Source organism: Ambystoma mexicanum, chromosome 1q, assembly GCF_040938575.1.
Source record: "Ambystoma mexicanum isolate Mex_15411 chromosome 1q, UKY_AmexF1_1, whole genome shotgun sequence".
In the NCBI taxonomy this organism is placed as follows: Eukaryota; Metazoa; Chordata; class Amphibia; order Caudata; family Ambystomatidae; genus Ambystoma; species Ambystoma mexicanum.
The window spans coordinates 1,456,013,717-1,456,036,593 of record NC_090922.1 but is presented as its reverse complement, the minus strand read 5'-3'; positions in this window follow the sequence as shown (position 1 = coordinate 1,456,036,593).

Here is a 22,877-nt window from a genome sequence, read left to right as displayed (position 1 = left end):
ACAGTTTAAACATCCCATCAAAAGAGAAGAACCCAAACTACTCCCACCTGAATCCAGGGAATCCCGGGATGACAGATGGATTCCCCCCCCCCCCGAGGTAGATCGACGAGAAACCTAGGACCCATGGAGAGCACAAAAGACTGCAGGACATAGCGAGACGTGGCTACGCGCACAGCGCATTACCCGGATACCTGCACACCTGGTGGAGGAATGTTAAACCCCGTGACAGAACATTTGTGATGTTCAGGGTTTCTGTGCCTTTATGGCACAGACAGGAACACTGGCAGGAAGCAGGAGAGAGGGAGGAAAGGGAGGAGTCAAGGAGGCGGCGATAGAAGTTGATAGATAAAGTGGAGATGCGTTTATCCTGCTGGTGTTGCGTCCTTCTTTTAGGTGCAAGTGCCTTTACAACACACTGTGATATGTACTTTCCTTTCAAATCATTGCAAAGCAAAGGAAAATGTATTGGAGCCAGAAAGAAATTGATGGCACGCTCACTGATGACTCAGTAAGTGCACTGAGGCGATGTCTAGGGAATATGATATGGCATTTATAACGCGCCTATTCACAAGTGTTTAAAGGCGCAACAAGGCAAGGGAGGGGGAACAGAGGGAAGACAGACAACGATTGTGCTAGGCCAGGTGCCATACAGATCGCGCAAGTGCATGGGAAGGAGGAAGTGGTACAGTGCGGTACAAGGGTTAATAGACTAAATAACAGTAGGTCAAGTACAGCCAGCAGATGGCAAGTGCAGAGGTAAGAGCAGACATCAGGTGTCAAGTGCTGGTAGTGGGACTGAAGGGTACAGAGACAGTCCCGAAGTGCGAGGGTTGCCAGAAAGGCAGTGCAGTTAAGCGACTGGCAGGGGAGGGGACCTGGGCCCGAGATCAGGGGGTGGCCAGGTAACCAGAGCAGTCTCAATATCAGCCAGGAAATCAGCAGGGGAGAGGAGGAGAGAAATCAGAAGCAAAGAAAAAGGTTTTAAGGTGCTTCCGGAACCGGAGATGATTCTCCTCAAGTTTCAGGGAGGCAGGGAGGCTGTTCTAGAAGGAGGCCCCAGCCGAGGAAATAGATCTACCACCAACTGGTTGCCTGGAGAAGCGACAGACCCTGAGGGAATTGGAGGCAGATGAGCGAAGAGCTCGAGAAGGCAGATATTTAGGAAGAGAGAGTTGAAGGTATAGGTAAACATCAGTCACTGAACTACTCAAACGGCCTGATTTACAACGTTTCTCAAAGTCTGTTCCCCCTGAAAAACGCATTGCACAAGTTGGTGCCAAAATCCTTCCCCCACAACAGCCACCACCCTCGAGGTGCTGCAAAATGTTGCCATGTATGGAATTGGAGGGGTATTGGGGACAAGCACTACTGGTAGAGCAGAACACACAAGGGAACTGCCCTCCCACATCCTCTTTCAACCCCCACATGCACGTGCGTGATCAGCGGGAAGGAGAAAGAGCCGACCTCCTCATGCTCCAGCTGGCGGGGAGTGGGACTTTAAAGGGGTCATCTGTTAACCCCCACATGCACGTCTCACGTTCGTCAGAGACAATTGATTTGGCTCACAGGGCACACGGGAAAGTGGGCGTGGCCTTGCCGAAAAGGGGCGAAATCACGTGGTTAGCGTCTGGTACGTGCTCCTTAGGATGGCTCTTCCCGGGTCGGGTAAACCGTGCCCCTCAGAGCGTAATTCCTGCAGGGATAGGATACGTATCGATCGGGCTTGCAGGATATCCGCATACCCAAAAGGCGTTGTGAAATATCTGCATTTTTGCAAATGTCTGAGGCATTCGAATTTTACTATTTATTAATATTGTGCATAACATCCTTTACTCTTCGTACATGAAGATGTTTCGATTATGTCTTGTTTCAGTTTGATTGGATTATGCGGTTCAAATAACGTACCCTCAAATTAACAGGCGTTGTATGTTCTCCCATTCAATTAAGTCCGATGCTCTTCGTATAAATATCACGTTTCTACGTTTTAGAAAACGAAGGACTTAGCAAGTCTACGTATTTAGTGAAAAATGTGAAATTTAAAGCTAATGCACCTCACTTTCTTTGTTGGCAGGTCCACTTTCTATAGTTTTCTCTGTTGTTTAGCAGTGACACCCGGAGAGCTGCCACTGTAATAAATACGGTACTGTGGATGCTCAACTAGTGCAGCACAAAGTAGAAATAGCTGCTGCTTTATGTGCACCTAACCTGTGCCTGGTGACGTAAAGCATTTCATTATTAGCACCAGCATTCATATGCAGACGATTTTAGGCAATTGAAATGGGGATGTGACTTTGGTACTTGCATGCCAGGGGAGTGATTGGAAGGATAGTGGGGGACAGGCATTCTCACAGCAGTCCAGTGGATTCCAGACGTTAAGAAGAGAGTGTGCAAGGAGGGCATTCTCGGCAGCACTTTTGTTAAATAGTGTTAGGAAAGATTTCATATTTGAATGTAATTTTCCCTCCATGTGTCAACCCCCAAACATTTTGCTGATGTTCTACACCCCGATCTACTTTGCCAGAGAAGCGCAGCCTTCAGCCGCACTCCTCTGGGCTTTCACTCAATTCTTATGGGGAAACTGACATGCCCTTAAGACAGTCCTTTCCTCATGTTGCAGCTTTTGTGCAACATGTAACAGGTGTACAACGTAACTTATCTTACAGTACACTTGGGTCTCTAGTCATTTCAAAGGCCCTAGAAACTCTTGCTGGACTTATTATGAACTGTGCAGGTGTGTCACGGACAGGACTGGTGGCAGCTATCGTTTATCTTATGTTTTGAACCCTTTTCAGGCATGTTAACCGCATTAACTGCGCTTGGCATGAATAGGTGGCCTGGCTCCAAAATGGCCATGCCACGTGGTTCTTTGTCCTGTCCTTTGGCCATCTTGCCCCTTCACCTTCCCCAGGTCGAGCCGACCCGGGCCAGTCCTTATTTGGTCGTGCACTTTCCCGCGAAACCCAATGCTTTTGCGGGCTTCTGCATGCCTTGTGTGTGTGCCTCCAGGATGTGGGCTGCGGTGTCTGTTCCCAATACACATCATGGGTGCCAGAGAGTCGGGGGTGTCCTGAATGCCTGGGACCACTGTGGTCCGTGATTGGTCCACGTATGGAGTGAGTGTTTGTGAGCAGATCTCCCATTGGGTCCTCTCTGTTTTGGCGCAAAGGAAATTTGGAAAAGAGGAGGCTGAAAACACCATTACCATGTCGATCTCCTGAGTTCACATCGAACAAAGGATAAGGAGCCAAGTATCCTGCAACAAGAAGCCGAATCGAGGAACCGCTGGTGATACGCTGGAAGGTTTGGCACCATGAGCCCGCTGTCCTCCTGCGAGACCCCTCTGCATCTGATCGTCCTAGAAGGTCTGCGAAGGCGCTTCGACCCATTGGAATAGTGGGACCACCTATTCTCGGCACCTTCATCAAACCCTGCAAGTAAGCCTCTTCGGAAGTGTCCCAGGGCCAACCAGTGGGCTGACCAGCTTACACGGGACGTTTGCTCTGTCACCGCTGCCGTTTTGAGGAAGCCCTCAAAACGTGGCATACTGCTAGCTCTGTGTCCACTGCACCCTCACACCGAATTGCGTACACTTGCCATTCCCAGGTCTGAAGTGAGATGAGTGCGCCCGGACCAGAGTAAACGGGGTTGCCGTGTTGCCCTGCTGTGGCAACAACCTGTGCACGTTCGCTGTATTTGGGATCCCCTTGACCCTGAATCCTGCTAACGCGGAAACTACACGGTGTCGAGGCGTCCTGATTGTCGCATTCGAACCAGCCAGCAAAGTAAACTGAAGTCTGGGTCTGCCTGCATCGGGGACCGGTGAGTAGTCCATACCACAACCGGTGGCCCCTAGCGCAGGAGCCCATTTCTTTTCTACCACTGTTGCGAAATAGCGATTCTATCCCGCACTCTCAACCTGCCTCTGCCCGCAAGTGGAGGTCCTGCTTGAGTAGTGGGGACTTGTTCTTCATCAACCGCATCCACCTTCCTGAGCTGCTAGTGACCCTTGAAGAGACCCTATTTTGTCCATTGGCACCAGCGCGTGCAGGTACTATTCAGCATAAGGCTCCTCTCTTCGTAGGGCTTGGACTGCCTCTTAGTTAGGTGTATTTCTGATGATGAACTGGGTCTAAAGATTACTTGCACTGCCTGTTTTCCTCCCCATCTAGGTGGTCTACATATTCCGTGCTGATAACGCCTTAGACCCCTCAGTCTTGTATATATATGGTATTGATTGTGATGTATTGGTTTACTTTAGTGTTACTGTGATTCTTTGCTATGGTCTATGTTACAAAGGCCTTGTAATAAATGTGTCTATATTTTTAATATAACACCAATCTGGAGTAATTCGTAAGTGTCCTTGCTTTGTGTGCACATTGAGGTCTTTCAGTCACCCTCACCCCTCTTGAGACTTAGTCTTGACGGCCGCCATCGCTACCCTGATTGGTCTGGCTTGTCCAGAGGTTACCCTGTTCCAAGAAACTAGGCTGGCCTTCTAAACCTCTGCCCCTCCAGGTCAGAGTTCAAAAATCTGTCTTAACAAATTGGTGGCAGGGGTGGGATAGGATTGAAGGTATCCAGTGTTCCGCACTAGTGAAGGCATTTTGAGTTATTTCTACCAGGACACATAGTGAATTATTGTAGTATAACTTTTTAAAGGCCATAGTCCTATCTAACAGTATGGAAACAAGTACCTTGTTAACTTTAAATGCTTCTAGATCCGACACATTAAGAAAGATGTGTGCTGAGAGAGGTGTCCCCTCTCAAGGCACGAAAGTGGAAATGATCCAAAGAATCATGGACTGGCAAGAAGCTCAGCTTAGAGCTATAGCTTCTGAGGACAGTGCAGAAGGAGGTGTGGCTGCTCTCACTGGTAGAACGGATGGTTCTGCCGCTGCACTGATCCACAGCAACCATGAGGACATGGAGGATGTAATGGCTAATGTTTCCTCTGCCAGTGCTGACGGGGAGGCCATACTTGAATTCAAGAAGCAAGAACTGCTGTTTAGGCAGAAGGAGCTTGAGTTCAATATGGCCAAACTAAAGCTAGAGCAGGCAGAAAAACAAAAAGACAGGGATCACCAGTTGGAACTGGCCAACCTTCAAGTTGCCAATGGATCCAAGGGTCCTGGACATGGGTCTGGGGCCTCCTCTCATCCAAGGTTTCCAAAAGATCTGCTCAGTGTGTATGAGGAAAAGAATTACATTATCGACTGTCTGAATACATTTGAGTATGCATGTGAAGTTCAACAAGTTGACAATGCTGATAAAATTGCCTGGTTACTTAACCGACTGCCCCATTCTGGCTGCAGTGCCATTATGGAAATGTCAAAAGCTGAGAGAGCAGATTTTGCAATGCTGAAGCAGACTCTCATCTTAAAGTTTGGAAAGACTCCTGTCCAATACTTAAAAAGATTCAGAGAGTATAAGAAAAAAGAAGGTGGCACTTGGGTATCTTATGTAACCGAATCCTTAAAAAACTTGACTGGCTGGGTTGAAGGTTATAAGGTTTCTACCTTTGAAGGTATGATAAGTCTTGTCATGCTGAAACATATTTTTGCATCTTCTTCCCCTGAGCTTAAGCAGTATTTGGCAGATTCAAAGGAGATAGATCCTAAGAAGCTAGCCATTGCAGCAGATTTGTGAGTGTCACATCGAGTGTCCCATAAGGACAAGACTCATCCTGGTAAGCAGGAGGAAGGGGAAAAGTCCAAAGATAAAGAGGGTGGGGACACTGATAAATCTTCTTCCCAAAAGGGCCACAGAAAGAAAAATAAGGGTAAGACACAAGAGAACTCACAGGGTAGTGGAGGTCCGCCTCTGAAACAAAACTCTGGTTATAATAAGCCTCCCTATGTGAACAGACCACATGGATCTTGTTTTGCTTGTGGAGCGACTGACCACGTGAAGGGGGATCCCAGATGTAAGGTCAAAATCTTGGGGGTCCACTCTGCTAATCTGGCCTTCTCCTCCTACGAGGAAGAAGAGATTACCGGAGCATCCTTCTCCTCAGACTACTTCCCCAGTGGGATAGAAGCTGAGGTAGTTTTAGTTTCCCTAGGTTCCTGGGAGCCTAAAGTCTCAGAGGCTTATGCTAGGATTCCAGATAACACCAAGCACTACTTTAAAGACAGTGTGCTGATCAATGGAGTAGATACTCCAGCTCTTAGGGATAGTGGGTGCAGTCGAACTGTAGTGGATTCTACCTTGGTAGACCCAGAGGAAGTTGCCAGAGCTACTCTGATGCCCATTAAGCTGGCTGACGGCCCACCTCTCATGTTCCCAGTAATACCTGTAAATCTTACTATCAATGGTACAGCAGTCAGGACTCCAGTGAGCATTCAGAGGAGTGTGCCAGGTAAGGTCTTGTTGGGCAATGATCTCAGAGCTTTAGGGCTTGTGGGAGATACTGCTGACAGACCCTGCACAAGGTCTCAAACAAGGGCAGCACTGGCCAAGACCAATGCACTGCCCCAGCCAAGGGGAAACCCAAGGCTAAAGGAGCAAGAAAACCAAAAAGAGGGAAAGAGAATATTCCCCCTAACTCACCTACCACTGAGGTGATATGATATGGCATTTGTAACTGAGGTGGAGGTAGTTGGTCCATCACCAGGACCTGACGAGGAGGTGGTGATACCTGAAGTGTTTGACCCCAATGACCCCTCCTGAACTAACAATTTGTTAGTAGAGGGTGGTCCTGACAGGGAAGAATTCAGTAAACGCCAACGTGAGTGCCCATCTCTGGAAGGCCTAAGGAGACAGGCCTGCTCCCAGCTTGAGGGTGAACCTCCTGGGAAGCATCAGATTTGTTGGGAAGGTGGGCTCCAGTATAGTGAGCCTACAGAGTCTACAGAAGGAGACCATAGGAGGTTGGTGGTTCCCCTTGCTGTAAGACCCTTCCTCCTGCAGCTGGCGCATGAAGTGCCCCTTGTGGTCACCTTGGTATTAAGAGGACCAAGCAAAGGTTATCCATGCACTTCTACTGGCCCAAGAGAGGGTGCAAGTAGAAAGTCACTGCAGGAGTTGTGCCTCCTGTCAGTTATCTGGTAAAAATGGCTCAACAATCCAAGATCCATTGCTACCACTCCCAGTTGTGGGGGTACCATTTGAGAGGATAGGGATCAACATTGTTGGTCCCCTTGACCCCCAAACTTCCTCGGGCAATAGGTTTATCCTGGTGCTGGTCGACCATGCCACCAGGTATCCTGAGTCCATCCCATTGAAAACTGTGACTGCCAAGTCAGTTGCAAAAGCATTACTTGGCATCTTTACTAGGGTTGGCTTCCCTAAAGAAGTTGTGTCTGACAGAGGCAGCCACTTTATGTCTAAGTATATGCAGGCTATGTGGAAGGAATGTGGGGTCACCTATACGTTTTCTTCAGCATACCACCCCTGGACCAATGGTCTGGTGGAAAGGTTTAACAGGACCTTGTAAAGTATGATTGGGGCTCTGGAAGAACCTCAAAGAAGAAAATGGGATCTTCTTTTACCATGCTTACTGTTTGCCTACAGAGAGGTACCCCAAGATGGTGTTGGCTTCAGCCCCTTTGAACTTCTGTTCGGTAACCCAGTATGGGGACCCTCTGCAATAGTCAAGGAGGGATGGGAGATGCCCACTCACCCCATTACTACCAACGTAGTGGACTATGTGTTAGGACTCAGAAAAAGGATGGTACTCCTGATGGGTCTGGCTAGTGACAAGTTGAAGGCAGGACAAGCTCTGGTGAAACATTGGTATGACCAGAAAGCTTCCCTCATCAACTTCACACCTGGTCCGAAAGTCCTGATCATGAATCCCATAAGGCCTAGAGCTTTACAGGACAAATTGTCAGGCCCTTACACAGTGGTGGAGTCACTGGGTGAGGTCAACTATTTAGTGGACCTTGGAAGGCCTGGACGGGCTTCAAAAGTGTTCCATGTAAATAGGCTGAAGACTTTCATCCCAAGAGTTGAAATCGCAGCACTGCTGTTGGCATCAGATGGTGAAGAAGAGGAGTCTGAACCTCTTCCAGACCTGTTTCAAAGCAATCCTTCAGATAGCTCCATTGAGGGTGTCCGAGTGGCCCCTCATCTGACTTCTGATCAACAGGCTGAGGTGAAAAGTTTGCTTAGGCAATTTTCCCCCCTGTTTTCACAGTCCCCTGGTTTGACACCTTGGTGCAAACATAACATAGACACAGGAGACAGTGTACCTACCAAAAGTAGGGGATACAGAATGTCAGACAAAGTAAGGTCTTACATTAAGACAGAGGTCAGTAAAATGTTGGATCTTGGGGTGATTGAACCCTCTAGTAGTCATTGGTCCAGCCCTGTGGTTTTGGTTCCAAAAGCAGGTACATCAGAATTGAGGTTCTGTGTGGATTACAGGGCTCTGAATGCAGTCACCAAGACAGATGCACACCCCTTGCCTAGGACAGATGAGCTGGTGGATACCTTGGGTGCCTCCAAGTACCTCAGCACGTTTGACCTCAATGCAGGCTATTTGCAAATAGCCCTTGCAGAACATGCCAAGGAGAAGACAGCTTTCTCAACTCCAGAGGGCCTTTACCAGTTCAGGGTAATGCCTTTTGGGTTGAGGAATGCACCTGACACTTTCCAGAGGCTTGTGAATCATGTGTTGAATGGGTTGGACGAATTCTGTCTTGCATATCTGGATGATGTAGCAGTTTTCAGTGCCACCTGGGAAGACCATGTGAAACACCTTGGGCTAGTGTTACAGGCTCTTCAGAAGGCCCACTTGACCATAAAGGCCAATAAGTGCCAGATTGGACAAGGATCAGTGGTCTACCTTGGACATGAAGTAGGTGGAGGGAGGATACAGCCTCTACCCAGTAAAGTACAAGCAGTGCAAGACTGGCCTACCCCCACTACACAGACCCAAGTGAGAACCTTCTTAGGACTCACTGGGTACTACCGAAATTTCATGGCAGACTATGGTACCATAGCTGCCCCTCTGATGGCTCTCACTACTCCAAAGAAACCCAAGAAGGTAACTTGGTCTGAAGAGTGTGAGAAGGCCTTTAATGGCTTAAAAGACTCCTTGTGCCAGGCCCCTGTTCTCAAGGCCCCTGATTACCAAAGACCTTTTATTGTGCAGACAGATGTCTCTGATACTCGGATAGGAGCTGTACTATTGCAAGTAGATGAGAAGGGTAAGGAACACCCTATTGGATTCATTAGACACCAGCCTAAGGACAGAGAGCTCAGATGGTCCACAATAGAGAAAGAATGTTTCTCTGTTGTGTGGGCCCTTCAGAAGCTGATGCCCTACCCCTATGGGAGCCACTTCACTGTGCAAACTGACCATAAGCCCTTAAAGTGGCTAATTTACATGAAGGGAGAGAATCCGAAGTTGCTTAGGTGGGCCATAAATCTGCAAGGCTTTGACTTCACTATTGTGCATAGGCCAGGTGTCCAACATAGCAATGCTGATGGGTTGTCCAGAATGTTTAACCGACCTGAACAAGAAACTCATCCAGGGGTGGATTAGTTCCCTCTGTCCTTAGTCTGGGTAGGGTGAGTGTTAGGAAAGATTTCATATTTGAATGTAATTTTCCCTCCATGTGTCAACCCCGAAACATTTTGCTGCTATTCTACACCCCGATCTAACCTTTGCCAGAGAAGCGCAGCCTTCAGCCGCACTCCTCTGGGCTTTCGCTCAATTCTTATGGGGAAACTGACATGCCCTTAAGACAGTCAGTACTGGGAGACTTCGTTTCCCTTAGTCCTTTCCCCATGTTGCAGCTTTTGTGCAACATGTAACAGGTGTACAATGTAACTTACCTTACAGTACACTTGGGTCTGTAGTAATTCCAAAATTCCAAAGGCCCTAGAAACTCTTGCTGGACTTATTATGAACTGTGCAGGTGTGTCACGGACAGGACTGGTGGCAGCTATCGTTTATCTTATGTTTTGAACCCTTTTCTGCCATGTTAACCGCATTAACCGCGCTTGGCACGAATAGGTGGCCTGGCTCCAAAATGGCCATGCCACGAGGTTCTTTGTCCTGTCCTTTGGCCATCTTGCCCCTTCACCTTCCCCAGGTCGAGCCGACCTGGGCCAGTCCTTATTTGGTCATGCACTTTCCCGCAAAACCCAATGCTTTCGCGGGCTTCTGCATGCCTTGTGTGTGTGCCTCCAGGATGTGGGCTGGGATGTCTGTTCCCAATACACCTCCTGGGTGCCAGAGAGTCTGGGGTGTCCTGAATGCCTGGGACCACTGTGGTCCGTGATTGGTGCACGTATGGAGTGAGTGTTTGTGAGCAGATCTCCCATTGGGTCCTCTCCGTTTTGGCACGAAGGGAACTTTGGATAAGAGGAAGCTGAAAACACCACTACCATGTCGATCTCCTGAGTTCACACCGAACAAAGGATAAGGAGCCAAGTATCCTGCAACAAGAAGCCGAGTCTAGGAACCGCTGGTGATCCGCTGGAAGGTTTGGCACCCTGAGCCCGTTGTCGTCCTGCGAGACCCCTCTGCATCTGATCGTCCTAGAAGGTCTGCAAAGGGGCTTCGACCCATTGGAATAGTGGGACCAACTACTCTCAGCACCTTCATCAAACCCTGCAAGTAAGCCTCTTCAGAAGTGTCCCTGGGCCAACCAGTGGGCTGACCAGCTTACACGGGATGTTTGCTCTGTCACCGCCTCCGTTTCGAGGAAGCCCTCGAAACATGGCATACTGCTAGCTCTGTGTCCACTGCACCTTCACACCGAATTGCATACACTTGGCATTCCCAGGTCTGAAGTGAGATGAGTGCGCCCGGACCAGAGTAAACGTGGTTGCCGTGTTGCCCTGCTGTGGCAACGACTTGTGCACGTTCGCTGCATTTGGGACCCCCTTGACCATGAATCCTGCTACCATGGAAACTACATGGTGTCGAGACGTCCTGATTGTCGCATTCGAACCTGCTAGCAAAGTGAACTGAACTGGCGAAGTCTGGGTCTGCCTACGTCGGGGACCAGTGAGTAGTCCATACCCCAACCGGTGGCCCCTAGCACAGGAGCCCCTTTCTTTTCTACCGCTGTTGCGAAATAGCGACTCTATCCCGCACTCTCAACCTGCCTCTACCTGCAAGTGGAGGTCCTGCTTGAGTAGTGGGGACGTGTTCTTCATCGACCGCATCCACCTTCCTGAGCTGCTAGTGACCCTTGAAGAGACCCTATTTTGTCCATTGGCACCAGCGCGTGCAGGTACTATTGAGCATAAGGCTCCTCTCTTCGTAGGGCTTGGACTGCCTCTTAGTTAGGTGTATTTCTGATAATGAACTGGGTCTAAAGATTATTTGCACTGCCTGTTTTCCTCCCATCTAGGTGGTCTACATATTCCGTGCTGATAACTCCTTAGACCCCTCGGTCTTGTACATATATGGTATTGAGTGTGATGTATTGGTTTACTTTAGTGTTACTGTGATTCTTTGTTATCGTCTATGTTACAAAGGCCTTGTAATAAATGTGTGTATATTTTTAATATAACACCTGTCTGGAGTAATTCATAAGTGTCCTTGCATTGTGTGCACATTGAGGTCTTTCAGTCACCCTCAGCCCTCTTGAGACTTAGGGCCTCATTACACGGAAGGCGGTAATCCAGGGTGCTATTAGCACCCTGGACCATGCCGGTAAATTACCGGCACCGCCTTGGTGGAAAGGGGAATTACCGCCCTATTCCAAGGTTGGCGGGGCGGTAATTCCCCCTTCCACCATTGCCCTTCCCCATTCCCATTTTTGCCCCATAGGGCATAATGGGAATGGGGAAGGAGCTAATTACGGTAGGGCAATTTTGCGGTGCCGTAATTAGCACCAAGGTCCCTTAGCGGGTTGGTTTTTAACACCTGCAAAAAGCAGGTGTTAAAGCACCAACCCGCTAAGGGACCTCGTAGTAAGGCGGTAATGGTTAACGGTCACCGTTACCATTAACGGTGGCCGTTAACCATTACCGCCTTCCGTGTAATGAGGCCCTTAGTCTTGACCGCCGCCATCGCTACCCTGATTGGTCTGGCTTGACCAGAGGTTACCCTGTTCCAAGAAACTAGGCTGTTCTTCTGAACCTCTGCCCCTCCAGGTCAGAGTTCAGAAATCCGTCTTAACAAATAGCAATTTTCATGCTAGGATGGATTTCACACAAGCAACGACACTTCTTGTGTCGAGCGCTGAACGGTCACCCAGGACCACTTCAGAATAAACGTGGTGCCTGGGCGTCAGGAAAAGGCACAGTGAAGCGTGCTGTTTAGAATGCTCACTCCGCCAAGATGAGAATCAGGCTCTAAATGTGCTTGCAGCCTTGTGAAGATCTTTGCGTCTACATTAAACAAAGATAAGAGCCTATATGAAACACTGTCCATCTTGTCTTTAGCCTGTTTTGGGATTCCTGTTATCATTGCCTCCCCAAAACGGGGGTATATCTCCAGTTTGGCATATGGAGTTAAAGACCTTCACCAGGGGCCCACCAGGACTTCTTTGAACTGCTTGTAGGAACGTGTTGTACAGCCATCTTCTCCTGGTGCCTTCCCTGACTTCAACTGACCTATCGCCCTCTTTACCACCTTCATTGTTATCTCTGTCTTCAGCATGGATTTCCCCTCTGTCGTCAGGTGGGGAGTGAGGAGTTTATCCAAGTATTCCTTGACTTCCTTCTCCTCCAGTTTTGTAGGCTGGGAATAGAGTGTTTCATAGAAATCAGCAAAGTATTCAGGGATATGTTCCTCGGATCCAATTACCTCCCCGTTCTTGTTCCACAGCCTATGGGTCCCCCTACCCCCCATAAATTCTCTGACCCTATTTGCCACAAGTGTCCCAACCCAGTCACCCCTGTCATAGAACATTTATTTGGTATATCTCTTCTTTGCCACGCCCCTGATCAGGAGTGAGTGTAGTTCCTGTCTCTTGTCCTGCATTATCTCCAGTAGACCCTCTCTGTCCATCCCCCGTCTTGTTAGACTTGTCCTCATATCTCTTATTTGCTCCCATACTTTCACCTCTAATAGCTCTCTTTCTCTCTTCCTCTATAAGGAGGACCGTCACTGTTGCCTTGGCTGCCTCCCACACCATCTTCTGATGTGCCTTCCCTGTGTCGTTTGTTGCAAAATATTGGGTGATCTCTGTCTGTAGGAAGTCTCGAAAATACTGGGTCTCGTAGGAGACTGTCATCGCAACTCCAACACAATCACCCCTTCCTTCTTTCTTCTAACCACCAGTCTGTTGTGGCCATTTTGTGGTCGGACCATGTTACTGCCTCCACCTTTGGTGATGACACCCTGGCCTCCTGCTCCAATGGGACCAGTAGGAAGTCAATTCTAGTGTATGGGCCTCATCACGAGTTTGGCGGTAAACCTTAAATGCGGTGGTAGCGCTATTACCGCTGCATTTAAGGGTCCACCAGATCATGACCATGGCGGATTTCCCCCCAGCTCTGAGCTGGGGGGAAATCTGCGGCAAATTTGCCAATTTTTGGCATGTTTACCGCCGGTGGGAAATCCGACGGCGGTAATAGCGCAAGTTTTCCCCATTGGGCCCAATGGGGAATGAGGAATTCCCGAATGGGCCCAATGGGGAATGGGCAATAACTATTCCGCCAAACCCATGATTCGGCGCTAATAGTGCCGGGGGGGTTTGGCGGTAGGGCTATTAGCACCGGCGTTACCACCCAACTCGTGATGAGGCCCTATGTGTGGAGTGGGGATGGGAAGAAGGTGTATCCTCCTGCCTGGGGGAACTTGGCCCTCCATACATCCACCCAGAAGTGGTCCCGCAGCAGTTGGGAGAATGCTTCATGTTCCCTTCCCTTTGCTTTGATCTTGTCGCCGTTTGCCAACCACCAGTCCACTGCCGGATCTACTATCAGATTAAAGTCACCTCCCACCATTAGCCTACCCTCCCCCCACTCCTTGAGCACTGAAAATGCCTTTCGTAGGAAGTTCATCTGGTGTACATTTGGTGCGTATATGGAAGCTAGGGTGATCAACTGTCCATCTATCCTACCGTTGATTGCCACAAGCCTGCCACCAATACCCCTCTTCACCTGCACCTCCCGTAGTTGTAGAGGTCACAACAGAACAATCCCCACGCATTCTTTTTTGTTCGTTTTATGTGAGGCCCAATAGGTCTGACCAACCTCTGCTCCCTTCAGGGCTTGCTACATCCCATGTCTGTAGTGTGTTTCTTGTCGGAATAGTATTGCTATTTTGGCCTTGCGTAGTGTTAGGAAAAATCCTATGCAGTGCCCTTAGGGACCCCTACACACAATTAAGACTAAAGGTGGCAATACAAGTTTTACCTTTGGTACAAGCCCGTACTACTAGGTTATAGCGGTAGCAGTAGCGGAGCAGCCAGGCCTATCTCAAGGGTACATGAGCAGTAGCAGAGATTACACAAAGGGACCACAATTACTGTGACTCAAGCAAACACTGACTCAAGGTTTCAGGTAAAAAATATAAGTACATTTATTTTTAAATCATTTGTTATTAACATGACATTTCTATGAATAAAAAAAAAACACACGTAAAATATACTACAACTAACCAATTCACTTTGTACAGTATTATTCGAGGTAAGTACCGTGTGTTTGAATGAACCGATGTTACAAAACAGAACACGTTACCGTGAATACAATTGCGATCACTTTTGACAGGTCAGTCTACTAGATAAACGCGTATCAGCGGTAAAAACACATTTATCACCCGAGATACCCAGAGAGAGTTGGGTGCAAAAATGACAGGCAATATTTTGGTTAGACAGACAGAATCTCAGAACACATATAGACAGGAATTCAAGAGTCAAAGGGCCGGAGCCAAAGTCAAGTGACACCGGGTGCCTGTTGTCGAGGATCACACAGTCGGACAGTTCGAGATTCAACGTTGCCAAGAGTACTTTGATATTGTAAATGTTCAGAAGCAAAAGTTATAAGAAGGAGGGAAAAGTAAGGACGAGCCTTAAAGTAGAGAAATAGGGATTTCACCCAAAATTCCTCAAACAGGACACAGTACCTTTCTCAAAGAACGAAGCTGGTGCCAAGGCAGTTGTTCCTGTTGGTTTCCCGCAGACCCACGCTTTCCTGCAGCTTCAGCACGAAGAAGGACAATGAGGGGTCCGCACCACACAGGGATGAGGCCGGCAGCAGCGACAATAAATAAAAGGTGCGCTCCTTAAAAACAGGAGAGGGTCTTCAGGTGGCTATCCGGACCACTACAGCAGTGTGCAGCGATTTCAACCATGAAGGCGACCTCTAACTGAAGAAGATGAGCTGGTTATCCCCACCAGGCTCAAGGGAAGAAGACTCTGGACTGGATCTCCTCTTAGTCGTTGAAGGGTAGATAGCTCAGGACTGCAGCAGGGCTTCACCGGTACGGGGTAGTTGCAGCAGTCGACCTCTCCTCCACTTCTCGTCGGTTCCTTGTAGTTCCAGTGGCGACTCTCTGACTTCCAGCCCAAGAGACCTGCCTTTTATGTGAACAACCCCCTTTCACACAGCCTGGCTGTCAATCACCCAGCATGTCATGACAAAGTGCGACTTGGGTTTCCTAGGATACACTGTGCAGGGGGTGACTACACCCCTCCCTCACATTCAGCCCACCTAGACACCCAGGCGCCTTGAGGAGGGCTTCTAGGTAGAAGCCCGCCAAAATGACAGTGAACAAAGTAGGCAAACCTAGTTTGCTGCGCAAAGTAAAACACAAGAAGGAGTTTAACAAAAAGAAATGGCGACTAAACCGCACCGGTGCCAAACGAAAAAGGATTTGGTCAAGCGGGTTTAAGTTTGAGGCTAACACAATAGCCTACAATATTACCCCGGTTATATAAGATAACCGCGGTAGAAATTTAGGGTAGATACCACTGCCAGCAGCCATGTCTAAATGTTAAAAGAGCGAAACAATGCTCTAGGAGGTACAAATAAAAAGAGTTAAGAGTTAACCCTTCCAGTACTCCATGTAAAATGGGGTGTACTGGATCTGTGGTTACTTTTGACTAAGTAAAGTTAATGGTAACTTTACCTTTTTCTGAGGGACAGTAGTCACCTCAGAAATGGAGTCAGCGGGAAGTCTCAACTACAACCCTGTGCCACTGCACATAAGGTGCTGTGTGACACACACAAAGAAGGGGGATACTGAAGTGGTGTTCTCCAGAGCCCACAATCACAAAAACAGGTAAAACACATAGCAAAATACAGGTAAGAGTGGTGAAAAGCTCACACTCTTAGCAAGTGGAAAAGAAACAACTCCAGAGATCCAGCAAAGCTGCTGAGGGACTCACTAGGTAAGGGAAATTCGCCATGAAATGAGAATTCTCCCTAACACGTAGCATGTCTACAATGAGCGATCTTTTGTTCGGGGTGTTCAGCCCTTTCACATTCAGTGTTGCCACCTTCCAGTTAGCCATCTTCCCTTCTTTGTATCCTGCCTCCACTCCTGCCCTTGGTCAACCCTTTCCCCCACTTTGGTTTTAATTTCGCACTGCATTCAGACCCCCAAACCCGGTTTTAGTCTGTCTCCCTTCCCCTGCTTCGATGGGTTCCCTTCCCTGTCCACCCATTCCACTTTGACCCCCCCGCCCCTTCCTCTTCCTTTCCCCACCCCACAACCTCCCTCCTCCTTTCTAATAAGAGGCATTCGGCCGCCTGTTTTCGGGCTTCTGGGAAAACCGGCTGAACCACCAAGCTAGTTGCCCCTGTCCTGTCCCCCAATGCCCCTCTTATTTCTCCCCCATTTGTGTAGACTTGTAACTTTGCTTGGACCCCTTTCCCCGTGTAATCTGTCCTAGGGTTTTCCTTCGTTCCTCCCTCTTTTCCCTCCTCGCCTGGCACCGGGCCTTAACCCCTCCAAGCTCTCTCTGTCTTAAAACTCACTAACCTAACAACGGCCAGAACTCTTTTTTCCCTTAACATAACTCTACCTCTCATGTGTTTCACACCACATCCTCCCTCGGAAGCATGGATAGGTTCATAACAACTTGGTTCCAGGCTTGGGGCTCCTGGGACCCTGAAGATAGTTAACTGTCAACAGGTGACCCGGATTCCTTCAGGTAGCTTCTGGTCTAGTAGGAGGGGTATAGAGCTTCTGGAATTCCTGTGTTTTGCACCTTACATATTCAGTGATTGGGTCTTTAAGTTCTCATCTCTTGGATAGCTCTGCCCTCCTTCTTCTCCCTGACGATCTTGTTGGGACCCCGTTAACTCCTCTGTGGCTCTTTTAATATCTTCCTCCAGCACCAGGTGGTATCTCTCCCCTTCCAGTACAAATATAAGTGCAGAAGGGTACCTCCATCTTTAGCTCACCCCTTTCTCCTGGAGCCACCTCATGAGAGGGCCTCACTTCTTGCGCTTGAGAGGGTCTATGCCAAGAGTTCCTGGAAGATAGCTACCTTAGAGTTCTCATAGTCAATGGCCCCCATTCGCCTTGCTTTATCCAGGATGTCGGCCTTGTCTCGATATTAGTGTAGCTTTGCCAGTAATAATCGGGGTCCCTTGGCGTCCACTACTGTTCGGTGTACCCGATCTACTGCCACTCGTTCCCCTTCCTTAGTTCCTAGGACCATCCCGATTATTTCTTGAATTTTCCTTTCCAGGCCGGCCATTGATTCCCCCTCCTTTTCTTTCAGTCCAAAAAAGCAAAGGTTATTGCATCTTTCTCTATTTTCGATGTCGTCCACTTTGAGCCCTAGGTGTCTCAGAGTCGGACCCCTATCTGTGACTCCAGAACTCCTGAGGAGACTTGGTTTGCTTCCGCACTTTCAAGCCGTTCCTCCAGCGTAACCAATTTTGCTAACAGGTCCTCCACCTTCGACCCGATGTCTGTGCGCATTCCACAAATTTCCTCCAGTATCATTTGGATGTCACTTTTTATGGTGCCAATTTCTGAGGAGCATGGGTAGGATCCACCTTCGGCCTTCGGGGCTGCCATGTCTCCCCTGTTTGGGTATTGGAACTGCGAGAGGGCCATTTTCCAGTTCATTCACTTGGCCAGGTTCTGGCGTTGTGGTGTCTCCTTTGCTACCTCCTCTATGAGCCTTCCTTTCACTCTCCTGCCACCTGAATGGACCACAGTCCACTCTGGCCTGTGGTGGGCCCTTGCCCTGCTGGTTAAATATACGTGCCTTCTTCCTTGGGTGTGGTTCATGGTCTTCCCCCCTGGTACTGTTCCCTGGGCCCTACGCACTTCTCCTGTTCATTTCTCCCTGCGACTTCGGTTGTAGGGTTGCATCTCTCCTCTGGTCCTTCCCTACAGCTCGTTGTTTCCCTTTGGGCCCACTTGTATTAGGGGGCTGGTATCCTCGTTGTGACCGTGTCTCACAGGGGTGGTGTTTCTCTCCCTTCTCGGGGGTCCTCCCAGACCTGCACGGTCCCCCACTGAATGGCGCTGCTTAGCAGCAGTCTCCTGCATGCCTCCCCTGTGCTTGTTGGGGTTGTGTTGCCCTGCGCCTCTGAACCCCCAGGCCCTGCCTCCTGGCCTCCAGAGAGAGGACTGTTCATTCACTGCAGCCCGTTTACATGCCCAGGCACGTGGGTGGCTGTTCGGCTCCTCCTCTCCTTCGCCCCCTCACTCTTGGGCCTCCCTGCAGTCGCCTGGCTCCTCAGCCTTTTGTGGTTTCACCCAGGGGGCCTCCCGTGTTCCCTTTTTCTTTATGTCCCTCACAGGAGTACCTGCCCTCTGCCTCCTCCTCTGATGCGGTACCCTGCTGGGGACACATGGTGCAGCCTCGCCCGCTCCTTGCTGCTTCTATTCTTGCGCTTCACGCCTGCTGTCTACTGGGCGGGCCGCAATGCGAGGGTGGTCTGTTCTCAGCAACCACGGGCTGTGGCAGCCTCTCCCTCCGTACAAAGCCACAGCTTACCTTCCACTGCACGGGGACCACTGTGTTGTGGTTCCGGGGTCTCTGACTCTGCCACTACTGCACCAATGATTAGGACAGGGGCTGGAGACTTGTATTCAGGCTTCCATGTTACCTGCGCCCCCTGGTGGCCTCTGGCGGTTCCGTTTTAATGCAACCTCAAGTTATGTCTGCCGGCCATCTATAGGCAATGCAGCATGATGTTATAACATCCCTCCTTTAACCACAAATTACACAATAACATTAACCAAACTTGGGCCTCATTCTAAATCGGCGGGTCCAGTAAAAAGGTCCTGGTATTCATGGCACTTCATGGCACTTTACCGGAGCACTTTACCGGATGGGCGGATTATTGGTTTGCCGGTGGGGCACCCGAGTTACCTCCAGCAAAAAGCTGGAGGTACGGCAGGTGTCCTACTAGCAAAAAAAGCCTTCATGAGGGCTCCGGCATTGCCAGTGCTGGTGATGATGGCAAATGCCCTCATGACTACATGAATGGGGATTAACACTGTCACTGCAGCAAACACGTAAGCTGGAGGCAATGCCGCCGGACCAGGTGTCGGAAACGGTAACATTTGCCGGATCCTGGAGGCTCTACTGCCAGGATACCGGCAGTGTTAAAATGAGGCCCTTTATCAGGTAAAACCCTCACGCAACTGTAACTGGTGGCAGGCTACCCTAAAGCAAGCATGGTTAGTATGCCCAATGCAGTTCTGGAAGTTATCCAAATTATGTGTCCACTATATTGGCTGCCAGCGTCTTCTGCACCTGCTGAATGTTCCTGCTTACTGGCATACAGCCGTTTTCACCTCACTGTTGCCGTGCATGCTGCTGTCACATTCTTCTTGAGTGTCGGTACTGTCCATTGGATGTCCTTCTAATAAGTTCCTTCTGACCATCCCTGTGTGTAAATCTTCAGAGGAACTGGCAGCAGTTTTTGATGACTGCTTCACCATTTCTCGTTGCCGTGGTCATCGAGCCCTTCCTGTTTATGATTGTCGATGGCATCTGCTCATGTCCCAGACACCGCTTCGGTTGAGATCGACTGTATCATATTAGCCCCTCATCCCCAACCTGAACATCAGATGGCTCTCTATAGATTCATTTTTATTGCTAGTAACCTGTTTTCATCTAGTAGCTTCCATGTATGTGACAGGCATCTGGAATTGTGCTCAGGAATTAGTTATTTGAGTTTCCAGCAGAGGAATTACTCTGCAGGTACTTCACATGTAAACGTGTGTGGCCATGAGCTGTGTGCCATTAAGAACATTGTAAGAACCACATCCAACTGACTTCCTTTGTCATGTGCTATGCAAAACGCCTTATTAAGTATTCACATAAGTCATTCTACTTCTCCATTGACCCTGGACCAGCATGGCATGATCCTATAATGTTGTACATTATAGAATGTCATAAAGTCTTCAAAGATCTTGCTTTCAAATGGTGGCTGTTATCTGCCTGTATGATTTGTGGAAGGCGAAGGCCTTGAGCTGCAAATAGTCCTCTAGTATTGGTAGCACTGTCTACGCTGCTGTTGAATGGATGAATCACACCTTGGGATATCAGGAGTACTCATCCAGTACCAATAGGGAATACACGTTGTGATGTACCTCCCCCAAAGTCCATGCCCACCACCTGCCATTGTGTCCCTCTCCTGATTGGGATTCAAAGGGTGGCTATCTTCAGGATGTGCAGGTCTCTTGACACCATTTGCAGCTCACCAATAAGAAATCCTCTGACTTCTCCAATTCCAAGAACCAAAACTTTTCCCTCATTCAAGCCTTTGTTTTATTCACGTCCTGGGTTTTAGGTGTGGGCAATTTGTACCACTATCGGTATCACATTGGGTGAGTTGACAATTCAAGGATCTTTGAGTAATATTCCCTCCATACCCACTGAAAGTTCAGTTCGAACACGCTGTAGTCCTTGCAGGAAGGCTTGAACATCTGACGTGAATGTGCCTGATCAGCTAGGAATGAGTGCCATTGCCCCCCTCTCAGATGTTCCCCAATTTATTGCATACCATTGTGTTGTACTGTAGCTTCAGCTTTTTCTGTGATGGACATCAACTAGGGAAAGCTATTTGAGTAGTCATGTTGACCAGGACCTCCGCTTCCTGCTAAATTATCCCAGGTACTCGAGCTGGTTACACTGGGTGTTGCAAAAGGTAAACAGCTGGATTACCGGCAACTGCCCTGAACTGGAGGCTGACACCATAGTCACCCAGTTAAATCATCCATCATTCTAGATGGAGCGGGGGTTGCAGTGTAGATCCTTGTAAGATGGGTATCTATGGTTAATTGTCTGTAATCACCGAAAATGCAAACAAACCCATAAAACTACAAGTGCTTCCCTCTCAAGCTGATAATGTATCTGCTCTGTCTGGGTTAGGGCATTGCTCGTGAATGCAGTCTGTCTTTGCTGCCTCACAGTATCTACCTGTGCAAATATGGCCCAGACCCTGACGGGACTAGAATCCACCAAAATATCAAACCGCATCATGGGATCGAAAGACTTCATGGTGGTTTAATCCGGCAGCACCGACCCAGCTTCACCAAAAGCTCTGTAGATGGTTTGGTTCCACTCCCAGTCATAGTCTTATTTGATCAGGTTGCTTAATGGTTCAGTGATGGTTCCCAAATGAGGAATACATTGGCTACAGAAATGTATCATACTGAGGAAACTTTGGATTTCTGACAGCAATTTGTGCCAAATTCTTGATCACTTCAAACTTCTGATGGTCAGCAAACACTCCGTTATCTTGGAACACAAATCCAAATAAATTAAATTTCCATTGAAGTAAGTGATATTTCTTTTAATGCAGTGTGAGGCCATTTTTCATGAGATGTTGGAATACTGCTGCAACTCTTTCCAGATGCTCTTTGTTGGTTTTTAAGAATATCAAAACATCCTCACTTACATTGATGACTCCTCTGTGCTCTGTCAGGACACCCTTGATGATGTGCTCAAAATCTTCTTCCACGTAGGATCCCAAAACACAACCTTTTATACCTGAAATGTTCCACATGAGACAAAAATGTTGTGATGGTTTGTAGTGATACACGAAATTGCAACCTTGCCAATCAGGGCTTTTGATGACAGCATTAGCCGCTGAAAGCCAATAGTGTATTCAAAGTATGTGCTAAAAATGCTGACAGTAGTCTGTTGTAGCACTTCCATTATGCAGTAGTGAGCTACAAGGAATATGCAGGCCTAGTATGAGTAATAGGTCACATTATGCATTGTTGATAGACAGGCAGGGAGAGGGCCCTAGCTCTGTAGCTAATAGGTATTTTTGGAGTGTTTGGAACATTATGGCACCTATATAGCGCTTAGATAGCCAGTCTTAAGCGCTATAAACACTAAGCTATGAGTGCATGCCTTTTAGAGCTTGCAGATGGGGTTAATACATCCCTGCTTCTCTTAGAATATTCTGCCTCACTAACAGTCTCCCTCCCTGCATGGCCAAGCTAATCTTCCTTTTCTCTGGGAAGGCACTGATAAGACATTCCTCAGCTTTCGCGCAGATGGGAGCCAGGGAGGGGCTCAGAAGGAGCAGTGGAAATTAACAGAGTTGGGTTTTTTCCATGAGCCAGCCTATATTTTGCACAGGGAAAGTTCTGGAACTGTGCGTCATGGTGACTGACAGCACGAGATTATAAAATATCCATGCTCCCATGACTCGTGGGGAGATCGTCCTGTGGACTTGATTCGTGCAGAAACAAGTGCCCGGAATTGGCTCTGACGGCGTCCTGCAGCACTGTTTCTCTGAGCGGGGCTTGTTTACAGCTAGCTTATGAGGACCCAGGGTCTCCCAGTGCTGATTAAAGGGACGTAAGACTGTGTTTCTCTATGTTTCTCTATATTTCTCTATGTTTCTCTATGTTTATCTAAGTTCCATGTTTCACCATATTTTGCATTTCTCTAAGTTTTATGCTTTGTAATATTCTCTAACTTGAATCCCAAATGTATATGAAATTCACTGCTTAGAATAAATATGCTAAAACTTATTGAAGGTGTCATCTGTCACTAGCATGAGATCACTGCTCAGCACAATAG